Source organism: Hylobates moloch, unplaced genomic scaffold, assembly GCF_009828535.3.
Source record: "Hylobates moloch isolate HMO894 unplaced genomic scaffold, HMol_V3 SCAFFOLD_10, whole genome shotgun sequence".
Lineage (NCBI taxonomy): Eukaryota > Metazoa > Chordata > Mammalia > Primates > Hylobatidae > Hylobates > Hylobates moloch.
In genome coordinates this window covers 16640218-16653428 of record NW_026652285.1, presented here as the reverse complement: position 1 = coordinate 16653428, position 13211 = coordinate 16640218, and the positions used below count along the sequence as shown (strand labels likewise).

At 46.1% G+C, this 13211-nt stretch overlaps 1 pseudogene; it reads left to right on the top strand.

Annotated features, from left to right (window-relative positions):
* Positions 1 to 12904: 12904 nt before the first annotated feature.
* LOC131384533 (U4 spliceosomal RNA) lies at positions 12905 to 13028 on the top strand (annotated as a pseudogene).
* The last annotated feature ends 183 nt before the right edge of the window (positions 13029 to 13211 follow it).

Genomic DNA, 13211 nt, shown 5'->3' with positions numbered 1-13211 from the left:
GGACAAAAAGAGTCTTTGGGCTCCTCAGAAAGTGAGGGAACAGCAGGAGCTGCCTGTACCTGAATAAAATTCACCAGGGAGGTGAGATTTCTGTTTGGGATGAATTCCTGGTGACACAGCCATATGGCTTTTACTGACTGCCATCCTCCAGACAGTATACTCTTTTTGGGGAGCAGCTAAAGTATACAGAAGATTGTGCTTTCCTCACTGTCATCTTTAATCCCTCCCCCATCATTAGCTGGAACTCTTAAATGAAGACTCAAGTGCCCCAATCTATCCTTCCAGCCTGAATTCCTGCCCAAGATCAAGGGTCCTCCTTCCCTCTCCCCAAGCCACTTCCCCACATCTCTGATTTTCTCCCTAGAGTAGGAGGCTCCAGGGGACCACAGCTGACTCTGCCAGGCACAGAGGGTTGAGTCATTCTGCAGGCGTCAGAGCTGTTAGCAACAGCTCTGCTGATCTGTATGCAGCTCCAACTCCCTCTCCAGTTCAGAGTTTTGGAGCCGTCTTGTTCAAAAGTAAAGAACAGAACACAGATGGCTGGTAACAGGATCCCACAGGGGCCTCCTTTCCCACTGAGCCCATCCTGCTAATCCTTTTACAGAAGACAAAATAAATGGTGAGTGGAGAGAAAGGAAAAAAAAAAAAAAAGAGTATCGGCTTCTGCACTGTTCTGTGGGTCCTGGTGGAAGGTCTCTGGTAACAACCCCAAGCTACTCACTAAATTTCCCAGGCATATTCCCTTCCTGATCCTTCTTTCTCTTCATCCACTTCATTTCCCTTCCAATCTCCCATTCTCCAACCAAGTTGCCTTTTCTCTGTAGTATCTTTTAATCTGATGGAGTACTTTGCCCAAATGCTTTCTATCTGTGCTAGGCAATTCTAATCCTTATGTGTATAGGACAATCAAAAGTACTAGGAGTTCTTGGCTGGGCGCAGTGGCTCACGCCTGTAATCCCAGCATTTTGGGAGGCTGAGGTGGGCAGATCACGAGGTCAGGAGATCGAGACCATGCTGGCTAACACGGTGAAACCCCATCTCTACTAAAAATACAAAAAATTAGCCGGGCGTGGTGGCGGGGCGCCTGTAGTCCCAGCTACTCATGAGGCTGAGGCAGGAGAATGGCCTGAACCTGGGAGGTTGAGCTTGCAGTGAGCCGAGATAGCGCCACCGCACTCCAGCCTGGGTGACAGAGCGAGACTCCGTCTCAAAAAATAAAGAAAATAAAAAAATAAAAACAAAAGTACTGGGAGTTCAGAGTCGCTCATTTCATCAACCTTATCTCTTGGGAGGTCCCCATAGTTCCTTCTCTTCTACTGAGGTAGCACTGTGCATTATAAAGAACACAGACTTTAGGTCAGGACGGTGGCTCACACCTGTAATCCCAGCACTTTGAAGGCCGAGGTGGGTGGATCACTTGAGGACAGGAGTTTGAGACCAGCCTGGCCAACATAGCGAAACCCCTTCTATACTAAAAATACAAAAAAATTAACTGGGCGTGGTAGTACACGCCTGTAATCCCAGCTACTCAGGAGAATGAGGCTCGAGAATCGCTTGAGCCCACGAGGCGGAGGTTGCAGTGAGCCAAAATAGTGCCATCACACTCCAGTCTGGGTGACAGAGTGAGACTCCGAATCCTGTTCTAAAAGATACATAAACAGGCCGGTCGTGGTGGCTCACGACTGTAATCCCAGCACTTTGGGAGGCTGAGGCGGGCAGATCACGAGGTCAGGAGATGGAGACCATCCTGGATAACAAGGTGAAGAAACCCTGTCTCTACTAAAAATAAAGAAACAAAATTAGCCAGGCGTGGTGGCGGGCGCCTGTAGTCCCAGCTACTCGGAGAGGCTGAGGCAGGAGAATGGCATGAACCCGCGAGGCGGAGCTTGCAGTGAGCCGAGATTGCGCCACTGCACTCCAGCCTGGGCGTCAGAGTGAGACTCCGTCTCAAAAAAAAAAAAAAAGTACATAAATAAATAAAAAGTTAAAAATTCTGCTCTGCCATTTACTAAAGATGTGAGCTTGGGCAATTTACTTAAACTCTCTGAACTCCAGGTATGGCATCTGATGATATGTATAGTAGCATCTACTTTGCCAGTTGGCTTACAGATTAGATAGAGGTAAAACATACTATCTGGAATATAATAGGTCCCCAATAAATATTAATTCTCTCTCTATCCCCCTGTTGCTGTAAGTGCCAGGTCTTTTTTTTTTTTTTTTTTTTTTGAGACGGAGTCTCGCTCTGTCGCCCAGACTGGAGTGCAGTGGCGCAATCTCGGCTCACTGCAAGCTCCGCCTCCCGGGTTCATGCCATTCTCCTGCCTCAGCCTCTCCGAGTAGCTGGGACTACAGGCGCCCACCACCACGCCCGGCTAATTTTTTGTATTTTTAGTAGAGACGGGGTTTCATCGTGGTCTCGATCTCCTGACCTCGTGATCCGCCCGCCTCGGCCTCCCAAAGTGCTGGGATTACAAGCGTGAGCCACCGCGCCCAGCCCAGGTCCCTGTTTTCAAGAACTGGAAAAAAAAAAATCTCCCACTGAGAAAGTTAGCATTCACACTCAATTGCTGCTGATACAATTGAGGTAAGAGAGTGGGAAGTGTGGGTGAGTTTTGCAAGACTAGAAGTCTTTGTAAAAACTAGCATGTGAATACACTAATGTTGGTTTTCCCCAATATAGGGATTCTTGGTGAAGAGCGCTGGTTTCCTCATGTTGGTGCTGCAGCATGGTTGATACTAATTTATTTTCCTTAGAAAATAAGATGCCGAGGCCGGACACGGTGGCTCACACCTGTAATCCTAGCACTTTGGAAGGCCGAGGCAGGTGGATTGCCTGAGCTCAGGAATTCTGGACCAGCCTGGGCAACACAGTGAAACCCCGTCTCTACAAAAATACAAAAAAAAAAAAAAGAAAAAAGAAAAGAAAGAAAAATTAGCTGGGTGTGGTGGCAGGTACCTGTAATCCCAGCTACTCAGGAGACTGAAACAGGAGAATTGCTTGAACCCGGGAGGCGGAGGTTGCGGTGAGCTGAGATCGTGCCATTACACTCCAGCCTGGGCAACAGAGTGAGAGACTCCATCTCAAAAAAAAAAAAAAGAAAAGACAATGCTGGTTTGCTGATTGTGTGGCTTTAGGTAAGTTCTTATCCCTCTCTGGGCTTCACTAGAACAAAAAATCACTGCTCCTCTTCACTCCAGGAAATTAGGAGGATTCATTGAAGTTTGTGTAAACTCCAGGTGAAAAGTTAAGTACAGGATGGTATTATCCTTGGCACTGAGAATCCCGGAAGTGTTTTTGCACAATCAGGTCAAATGCCATTGTTCAGTTTATGTGATTACCAAAGACTCAGCTGACACAGAGTTATGGTTTGACATGGTTCCTTTGTTCCGGATAATAAACATGTGTAATGTCAATTATACTAATGTGTTTTGTTCTAGTCGAAACAAGAAGGAGGCTGGTGATGAGGCTGGGATATCATACTTCATTCTCTCTGACCAGGCGCATTCTGACAACACGTTTTTCCTGTCTCTCTTTGTAACTGGTAATTAGGTTTTCAGCTGAGCTGTCAGGAATCTTGATAGGTTTCCCAGGCAGTCACCATCTGACAATTTACAACTTTGGGCTTTTCACAACTGGCGTGTTCCCTTCCAGGGAACGAAAGTTTCGCAATCCTATGTTCCTCCTATCATTCAAAGAGTCTGATCTGAGAGAAATGCTAGCTTTCTCAATGCATTATCTAATTCCAAAGCAGACTGTTGGGTCTCTTAGCAGTGATGGGGAAAATCTCTGTGTTCATGTGTGTCCTGAGCAATAAGGGCTGCCCCTATGGTGTGATAATGGAGTGAAAGTCATCAAAGCCAGAAGTGGGACAGGAGTATGGGAATTTAACATAGCCTTTCAAAAGGAGAGGAAATAATAGTAAAAATTAGTACAGATGCTTTTTCTTTCTTTTTAAAAATAGACAGATGACGAGGTTAGGAGAGCGAGACTAATCCTGGCCAACATGGTGAAACCCCGTCTCTACTAAAATACAAAAAATTAGCCAGGTGTGGTGGCGCATAGCTGTAGTCCCAGCTACTCAGGAGGCTGAGGCAGGGAAATCGCTTGAACGTGGGTGGCAGAGGTTGAAGTGAGCTGAGATCACGCCACTGCACTCCAGTCTGGCAATAGAGCAAGACTGTCTCAAAAAAAAAAAAAAAAAATAGAGATGGGGGCTGGCCACAATGGCTCATGCCTAGCATTTTGGGAGGCCGAGGTGGGCAGATCACCTGAGGCCAGGAGTTCAAGACCAACCTGGCCAACATGGCAAAACCCTGTCTCTACTAAAAAAAATACAAAAATTAGCCGGGCATAATGGTGCCCACCTGTAATCCCAGCTACTCGGGAGGCTGAGGCAAGAGAATGGCTTGAAACTAGGAGGCGGAGGTTGCAGTGAGCCAAGATCGCGCTATTGCACTCCAGCCTAGGTGACAAGAGTGAAACTCCATCTCAAAAAAAAAACAAAAAAACAAAACAATTTTTTTTAATTTTGTAAAGGTGTGATAATGATATTGTGGTTATGTTACAATAAAGGTCTTTGTTACAGATACATACGGAAGTATATACAGGTGAAATGTTATGCTGATTTACAAGAGGTTCATTTAAAAATACTCCAGGGGCCTGGGTGAGGTGGCTCACACCTGTAATCCCAGCACTTTGGGAGGCTAAGGCGGGTGGATCACAAGGTCAGGAGTTCGAGACCAGCCTGGCCAAGATGGCGAAACCCTGTCTCTACAAAAAATACAAAAAAATTAGCTGAGCATGCTCTACTAAAAACACAAAAAAATTAGCTGGCATAGTGGCGCATGCCTATAATCCCAGCTACTCGGGAGGCCGAAGCAGGAAAATTGCTTGAACCTGGGAGGCGGAGGTTGCAATGAGCTGAGATTGCGCAACTGCACTCCAGCCTGGGTGACAAAGTGAGACTCTGTCTCGAAAAAATAAATAAATAAAAATACTCCAGGGGGTGTTGAGTGGGTATGATGGCTCATGTCTGTAATGCCAGCACTTTGGGAGGACAAGACAGGAAGACTGCTTGAGTTCAGTGGTTCAAGAGCAGCCAGAGACACATAGTGAGACCCCTATCTCTACAAAAAAATTTTAAAAATTAGCCGAGCATGGTGGCACACACCTGTAGTCTTAGCTACTTGGGAGGCTGATGGGGAGGATTGCCTGAGCCCAGGAATTTGAGGCTGCAGTGAGCTATGATTGTGCCACTGCACTCCAGCCTCGATGATAGAGCGAGACCCTGTCTCTAAAATAAATTAAAAAAATAAACAAACACCAGCAGGGAGAATAAAGGTTTATGGGAGAAGACGCAAAAGAGAATGATAAAGTGTTTATACTAGTTGAAGCTAGGTGATGGACATGTGGAAGTTTATTATTTATTGCACTCCTTTTGAATGTTTGAAATTTTCCATGAAAAATTTTAAAAATACTAGGGAAAGACTGAATCTCTTTCCACTCCCAAATGTATGAAATAACTAGAAGAGAACATTCTTGCTATAACAATTTCAGGAAAAGAGATCAGGATTGGAGGGGCATCTTTTAAGGGGTAGGTGAAGGAAGAGGACCCTGCCAGGACAGGAAGGTGGAAGGAAATCTGGTTTTGGGTGGTGTTGAAAAAGCCAAGGAGGAACACAGTTTCAAGATGGAAGGAGTGTCAATGATGTCAAATATTGCAGATGACAGGAAGAAAAGTATTAAATGACTTCACTAGACATTGCAACCAGGAAGTCAGTCTTGACCTTGGCAAGATCAATTTTAGTAGAGGTGGGTGGGAAGATAGATAATTTGGAATTCCAAGAAGCTTGGCTGTAGACAGGACAGATGAAAATAATCGTTCTTTTCTCCCCAAAGAAGAAGAAACTAGGGCATGTTTTTAATGCTGAGGGGGAGTTGCCATTTGAGAGTGGCTGACAACATAGGTGAAGAGAGGAATGACCAACTCAAAGAGCAAGGACCCTTACTACAAGAGGTAGTATTGAGAACAAATCATATACACATCCCACTGAAGCAGATAGCTTGCTTTTCTGATCCTTAGAGTTAATTTTTATTTTTTTATTTTCAAGACAGAGTCTCACTCTGACGCCCAGGCTGGAGTGCTGTGAGCCACTGTGGCTGGCTGTGAGCTTTTAAAACAAAAAAAAGCAGGTTTGGTGCAGGGGCTCACACTTATAATCCTAGCACTTTGGGAGGCGGAGGTGTGAGGCCTGCTTGAGGCCAACAGTTTGAGACCAACCTGGCCAATAAAGCAAGACCCTGTCTCTATTTTTATTTTTTATTTTTGGAAACAGAGTCTCGCACGGTCACCCAGGCTGGAGTGCGGTGGCACAATCTCAGCTTACTGCAACCTCTGCCTCCCGGGTTCAAGCAATTCTCCTGCCTCAGCCTCCTGAGTAGCTGGGACTAGTCGCACATCGCCACACCCGGCTAATTTTTTTGTATTTTAGTAGAGATGTGTTTTCACTGTGTTGCCCAGGCTGGTGTCAAACTCCTGAGCTCAGGCAATCCGCTTGCCTCGGCCTCCCAAACTGCTGGGATTACAGGCGTAAGCCACCAAGCTCAGCCTTTTTTTTTTTTTTGAGACAGAGTCTTGCTCTGTTGCCCATCTCACTCAAACATGTCTACAGAAGGATGCCTGATAGAAGTGTGGTTTTACAGGCTGGAAAATAAAGCTGATCATGTACAGAGTTGCTTCTTGAGCTCTATATTCTCATATAATGTGATCCATTTTGTGAAAATCTTTTTAAAATGCCAATCCTTTTAAAATGCCCTGCACATGGAGGCAGCATATTCTTCTATTTTAACCCACAAGAATAGATAAATACTGGGCCAAGATACGCAACAGTTGGTAAAATACAATTCAATGTAAGAAAGTCCCAACCTAGGCTGGGCGCCGTGGCTCAAGCCTGTAATCCCAGCACTTTGGGAGGCCGAGGTGGGTGGATCACAAGGTCAGGAGATCGAGACCATCCTGGCTAACATGGTGAAAACCCATCTCTACTAAAAATACAAAAAAAAAAAAAAAAAAATTAGCCGGGTGTGGTGGCAGGTGCCTGTAGTCCCAGCTACTCAGGAGGCCGAGGCAGGAGAATGGCGTGAACCCGGGAGGTGGAGCTTGCAGTGAGCCAAGATAGCGCCACTGCACTCCAGCCTGGGCGACAGAGCGACACTCCGTCTCAAAAAAAAAAAAAAAGAAAGTCCTGACCTAAAGACCTTTGAGTAACAAGTATCTATCAGATAAACATCTGCATCAAGCCATTAATAAGTTAAAAAAGCCACCTCAGGCCAGGCGCGGTGGCTCACGCCTGTAATCCCAGCACTTTGGGAGGCCAAGGTGGGTGGATCCCAAAGTCAGGAGATCAAGACCATCCTGGCTAATACAGTGAAACCCTGTTTCTACTAAAAATACAATAAATTGGCCAGGTGAGGTGGCGGGCACCTGTAGTCCCAGCTACTCAAGAGGCTGAGGCAGAAGAATGGCATGAACCTGAGGGGCAGAGCTTGCAGTGAGCCGAGATGTTGCCACTGCACTCCAGCCTGGGCAACACAGCGAGACTCCGTCTCAAAAAAAATAAATAAATACATAAAATAAAGAGGCCACCTCAGAGTCCAAAATAAATTCAGCCCTGAAGAAATAAAACAGTTGATGGAAAAGTAGTACAGTACAGCAGCAGTTAAAAACGTTGACTTTGGGCCGGGTGTGGTGGCTCATGCCTATAATCCCAGCACTTTGGGAGGCCGAGGTGGGTGGATTGCAACATCAAGAGATCGAGACCATCCTGACCAACCTGGTGAAACACTGTCTCTACTAAAAAAAAAAAAAAAAAATACAAAAATTAGCGGGGTGTGGTGGTGTGTGCCTGTAGTCCCAGCTACTTGGGAGGCTGAGGCGGGAGAATCACTTGAACCCAGGAGGCAGAGGTTGCAGTGAGCCAAGATCGCACCACTGCACTCCAGCCTAGAGATAGAGTGAGACTCAGTCTCAAAAACAGAAACAAATTGACTTTGGGTTGGGCATAGCGGCTCACTCCTGTAATCCCAGCTACTCAGAAGGCTGAGGTACGAGAATTGCTTGAACCCAGGAGGCAGAAGTTGCAGTGAGCTGAAATTGTGCCACTGCACTCCAGCCTGGGCGACACAGTGAGACTCCGTCTCAAAAAAAAAACAAAAAAAAAAGACACTGACTTTGGAGTTCTACTTCCACTTACTAATGTCGGTAGCTGCCCTTACTTTGTGTCATTCTCATAACCAAGCTGAGGATTCTTTCCTTTATCTGTAAAATGGGGTTAATATTACCTTCTTCAGAGGGTTGTGTGAAGATTAAGTAAGTATGATTAAGTAACATGTAAGGTGCTTAGCACCATGCCTAGTCCATGGAAAATGTTTTAAAGTGTTAGCTATTATTGTGTATGTGTAAGGAGGTAAATATTCATCCCACTTCTCTGACACTACCCTCTGGCAGGCATCCCATGATCAGTGCATCATGGTGGATTGTCTGGGACATCTGTGACTATAGGAAGGGTTGGGCAGCATGTTTGTGGACTGAGAGGTTTTTGGAATGTATCTTCAGGACCAGTTGGCGATTTTGTTATGCCCTTTGCTTTGGCTGACATCTGCCAGGATTTAAAAAAATCTACATGAATTCCTACCAGATTTCTGCCACACGTCATATGAAACACAAACAGCTGGCAATCAAAACATAAAATAAGTTAATATTTTATTGGCTTGGGATTTTCTTTAGGCTTCCTCTTTGGACTTCTCTTTACTAAATAGGAATAATATACTAGTAGGAAGTCTTGGGGCCAGGTGCAGGGATTCACGCATGTAATCCCATGACTTTGGCAAGCCAAGGCAGGAGGATCGCTTGAGGCTAGAGTTCGAGACCAGCCTGGGCAACATGGCTAGACCCTGTCTCTACAAAAAATAAACATAAAAAAATTATCTGGGCATGGTTGTGTGTGCCTGTAAGTCCCAGCTACTTGGGAGGCTGAAGCTGGAGGATCCCTTGAGCTCAGGAATTCGAGGCTGCAGTGAGCTATGATCACCACTGTACTTCAGCCTGAGTGACAGAGCAAGACTCTGTCTAAAAGTGAGTGAATCTTACTCTGTGGCAGGCTTGATCATGGCACGACTGCTCCGCCTTTGTCAAGCAATTCTCCTGCCTCAGCCTCCCAAGTGTGCACCACCAAGCCTGGCTAATTTTTGTATTTTTAGTAGAGGCGGGGTTTCACCATGTTGGCCAGGCTGATCTCGATCTCTTGACCTCGTGATCCGCCCACCTCCACATCCCAAAGTGCTGGGATTACAGGCGTGAGCCACTGTGCCCGGCCCAAATCAGCTTAAGGGTGGGAAAAAGGAAATACATTAGGCCTTGTAACTGAAAAATCAGTGCCACAAGAGCTTAAAAACTTTTGTTAAGTGTTTGACTCTGTCTCCCTTTTTTCTGTCTCTCCACACCCCACACCCAGCTCCCAATCCCTGGGTATTTTTCTCTATAGATTGGGTTTTGTTATAAAGTTGAATGTCCATATTGGGGCAGGGGATACAGCTGGTGAACTGGGGACTTGGGTGCTTCCCACTGCTGCCAGCTAGTTTAATACACCTCAACACTGAATGCTGCCGTGGATACTGTCTACACACAGGAAATGAATCAGGAAAATTTCTAATATCTGTTTTAATCAAATGCTTCCTTTGGCCAGGCGCAGTGGCTCATGCTTGTAATCTTAACATTTTGGGAAGCCAAAGTGGGCAGCTCACTAGAGGCCAGGAGTTCGAGACCAGCCTGGCCAACATGGCAAAACCCCTTCTCTTTTTTTTTTTTTTGAGACGGAGTCTTGCTCTGTCGCCCAGGCTGGAGTGCAGTGGTGCAGTCTCGGCTCACTGCAAGCTCCGCCTCCTTGAGGGAGATGGGGTCTGTGTGGGAGGAACTCCATAGAAAGTCTAGATTTACATCATCCCAGTTTATGAGCCCAAAGGCAAAGCAAAACTTCTCACTCTTACAAAGCAGTATATAAAATCCAAATGAACATCTCTGAGTGGTCCAGCTTGGGCTCTGGGTCATGTACCCTTCCCTGGTCCAGTTGCTTCACCAAGGGGTGAGCTATTTTGGTTGCCCACGCTGTGACGGTGTGCCCATCTGTAGCAAGAGGCCCAGAGTAACAACCCCACAAGAACTCCACAGAACAACAGACAGGAAACTTTTCTAAGAACTGTAGAGTACTTAAAAAAATTTTTTTTTTTGAGACAGGGTCTCACTTTGTCACCCAGCTTGAGTGCAGTGGTGTAAACAAGGCTCACTGCAGCCTCAACTTCCCAGACTCAAGTGATCCTCCCACCTCAGCCTCCCTAGTAGCTGGGACTATAGGTGCACACCGGCACACCCAGCTAATTTTTGTAGAAACGGGGTTTCCCCATGTTGACCATGCTGGTCTCAAACTCCTGAGCTCAAGTGATCTACCTACCTCAGCCTCCGAAAGTGCTGGGATTGCAAGTGTGAACCAACACACCCGGCCATAGGGTACTTTTTGCCAGAAGAAGAGGGAGAAATTTGGGACAGACAAGAACAACAGATGTTCACTACAAGTGGAATAGAACTGCTAGTGAGGCTAACTGATATGTTTTTTGTGGGGATGCTAGCTAGAGTAGAATATATTAGCACTTGTGGTCAGGTGAAATAAAGCAGCTATCACCTGGATACAACAGAACTTTCATATCCAGACAGGATCTTCACCATAAGTCTGAGACATGGGTAGGGCATATTTATTTTACAGTATATACTTTTGGGAGTCAAGAGACACAGAGAAGCATAGCAGAAAACACATCATTTACATGACAGGACCGGCTATAACTCTGATATGTACATCAGTTTGGGAAGCAGGTGACTTCCAGACATTCTTAGAACCTTAGACAATCCTGAAAACATCTGACATGTGTAAGACTTCAGAAATACCCATTGGCCAGGTACATAGCGCCAAACTGACAGTAACCTCCAGAGAACTCTAGCATGTGTGTACATCTTTTCCTAGAGTTCTCTGTCACACTAACCTTTGCAGCAGCTATTCTTCCATACACTCTAGGCAAACAGCTTTCATTCACTCACTCTTCTTGACATCTCCCACACCTAACCCAATTTCTGACACATAGAAGAAAATGTCTGCAGAATTATTGAACTGATAGCAAACATTTGTTGAATGTCATTATGTACATTATGCTAAGTTTGTGGACATAGAAATAAGACAAACATTCATATGCTTGTGAAGATCACAGCCTGGTGGGAAAGGCCAAAAAATAAACAGTTCCGTGTGAGGACTATTTGGTTGCAAACAAAAGGGAACCAGACCCAACGTAGCTTAAGAAAAATGGGAATGTTTTAGCACACAAATGCTAAAAACTCCAGGGTCAGGACTGACTTCAGACAGAGTTAGTTCCAGGGCTTCAGTGATCTGGTTTTATCTCCAGAATGTGTTTCCCACTGAGTTGCCTTTGTTCTGGGGCTTCACAGCAAAAGGCAATAGCAATTCCAGTCCTTACATTCTCTCAAGTAAATAGAATGTAGTGGCTCTGAGAATTGCTTGAACCCGGGAGGTGGAGGTTGCAGTGAGCCGAGATCGTGACACTGCACTCCAGCCTGTGCAACAGAGCGAGACTCCATCCCCCCCCCAAAAAAAGAATATAGACCGAGCACGGTGGCTCATGCCTGTAATCCCATCACTTTGGGAGGCCAAGGTGGGTGAATCACAAGATCAGGGGTTCGAGACCAGCCTGGCCAATACGGTGAAACCCCCCGTCTCTACTAAAAATACAAAAATTAGCCGGGCGCAGTGACACGCGCCTGTAGTCCCAGCTACTCGGGAGGATGAGGTAGAAGAATTGCTTGAACCCAGGAGGCAGAGATTGCAGTGAGCTGAGATCGCGCCACTGCACTCCAGCCTGGGCGACAGAGCGAGACTCTGTCTCAAAACAAAGAAAAAAGAAAAAAAAGAAAAAAAAGAACATAGTGGCTTGGGGTGAAAGCTGAATTTGACAACTGACTTCACCACAAACTGGCTATAAGAACTCTGACAAGTTAATCAAAATTCTTTTTTTTTTTTGAGACGGAGTCTCGCTCTGTCACCCAGGCTGGAGTGCAGTGGCGCAATCTCGGCTCACTGCAAGCTCCGCCTCCCGGGTTCATGCCATTCTCCTGCCTCAGCCTCTCTGAGTAGCTGGGACTACAGGCGCCCGCCACCACGCCCGGCTAATTTTTTGTATTTTTAGTAGAGACGGGGTTTCACCGTGGTCTCGATCTCCTGACCTCGTGATCCGCCCGCCTCGGCCTCCCAAAGTGCTGGGATTACAAGCGTGAGCCACCGCGCCCGGCCATCAAAATTCTTCTCTGTGCCTCAGTGCCACTCTTTCTTTCTTTCATTCTCTCTCTCTCTCTCTCCCTTTCTTTTTGACAGAGTCTCGTTCTGTTGGCCAGGCTGGAGTGCAGTGGCACGATCTCCTCTCACTGCAACCTCCGTCTCCTGGGCTCAAGCAATTCTCCTGCCTCAGCCTCCTGAGTAGCTGGGATTACAGGCGTGTATCACCATGCCCAGCTAATTTTTTTCATCATGTTGGCCAGGCTGGTCTCTAACTCCTGACCTCAGGTAATCCGCCCACCTCAGCCTCCCAAAGTGCTGGGATTACAGGCGTGAGCCACCGCGCCAGGCCCAGTTCCACCATTTCTAAAAGGGAGTAATAATTGTACCTACCCAGTATGGTTATTGTGAGGAGTAAATAAGTAGATTGTTTAGAACTCTGTCTGGCATATAATCGGCACTCAATAAGTATTAACTATTTCACTATTTTTGTTATTATCATCATCATCAAATTTCAGAAACTGCACAGTGGCAGTATTGTAACCAATGAGATTTATCCGAGGTGTGATTATTGCTCATTGAAAAATCATAGGCTGGGCACAGTAGCTTACACTTGTAATCTTAGTACTTTGGCAGGCTGAAGCAGGCAGATCCTTTGAGGCCAGGAGTTCAAGACCAGCCTGGGCAACATGGCGAAACCCATCTCTACAAAAAATACAAAATTTAGCCAGCATGGTGGCATATGCCTGTAGTCCCGGTTACTTGGGAGACTGAGGTAGGAGAATCGTTTGAGCCTGGGAGGCAGAGGTCGCAGTGAGCCAGGA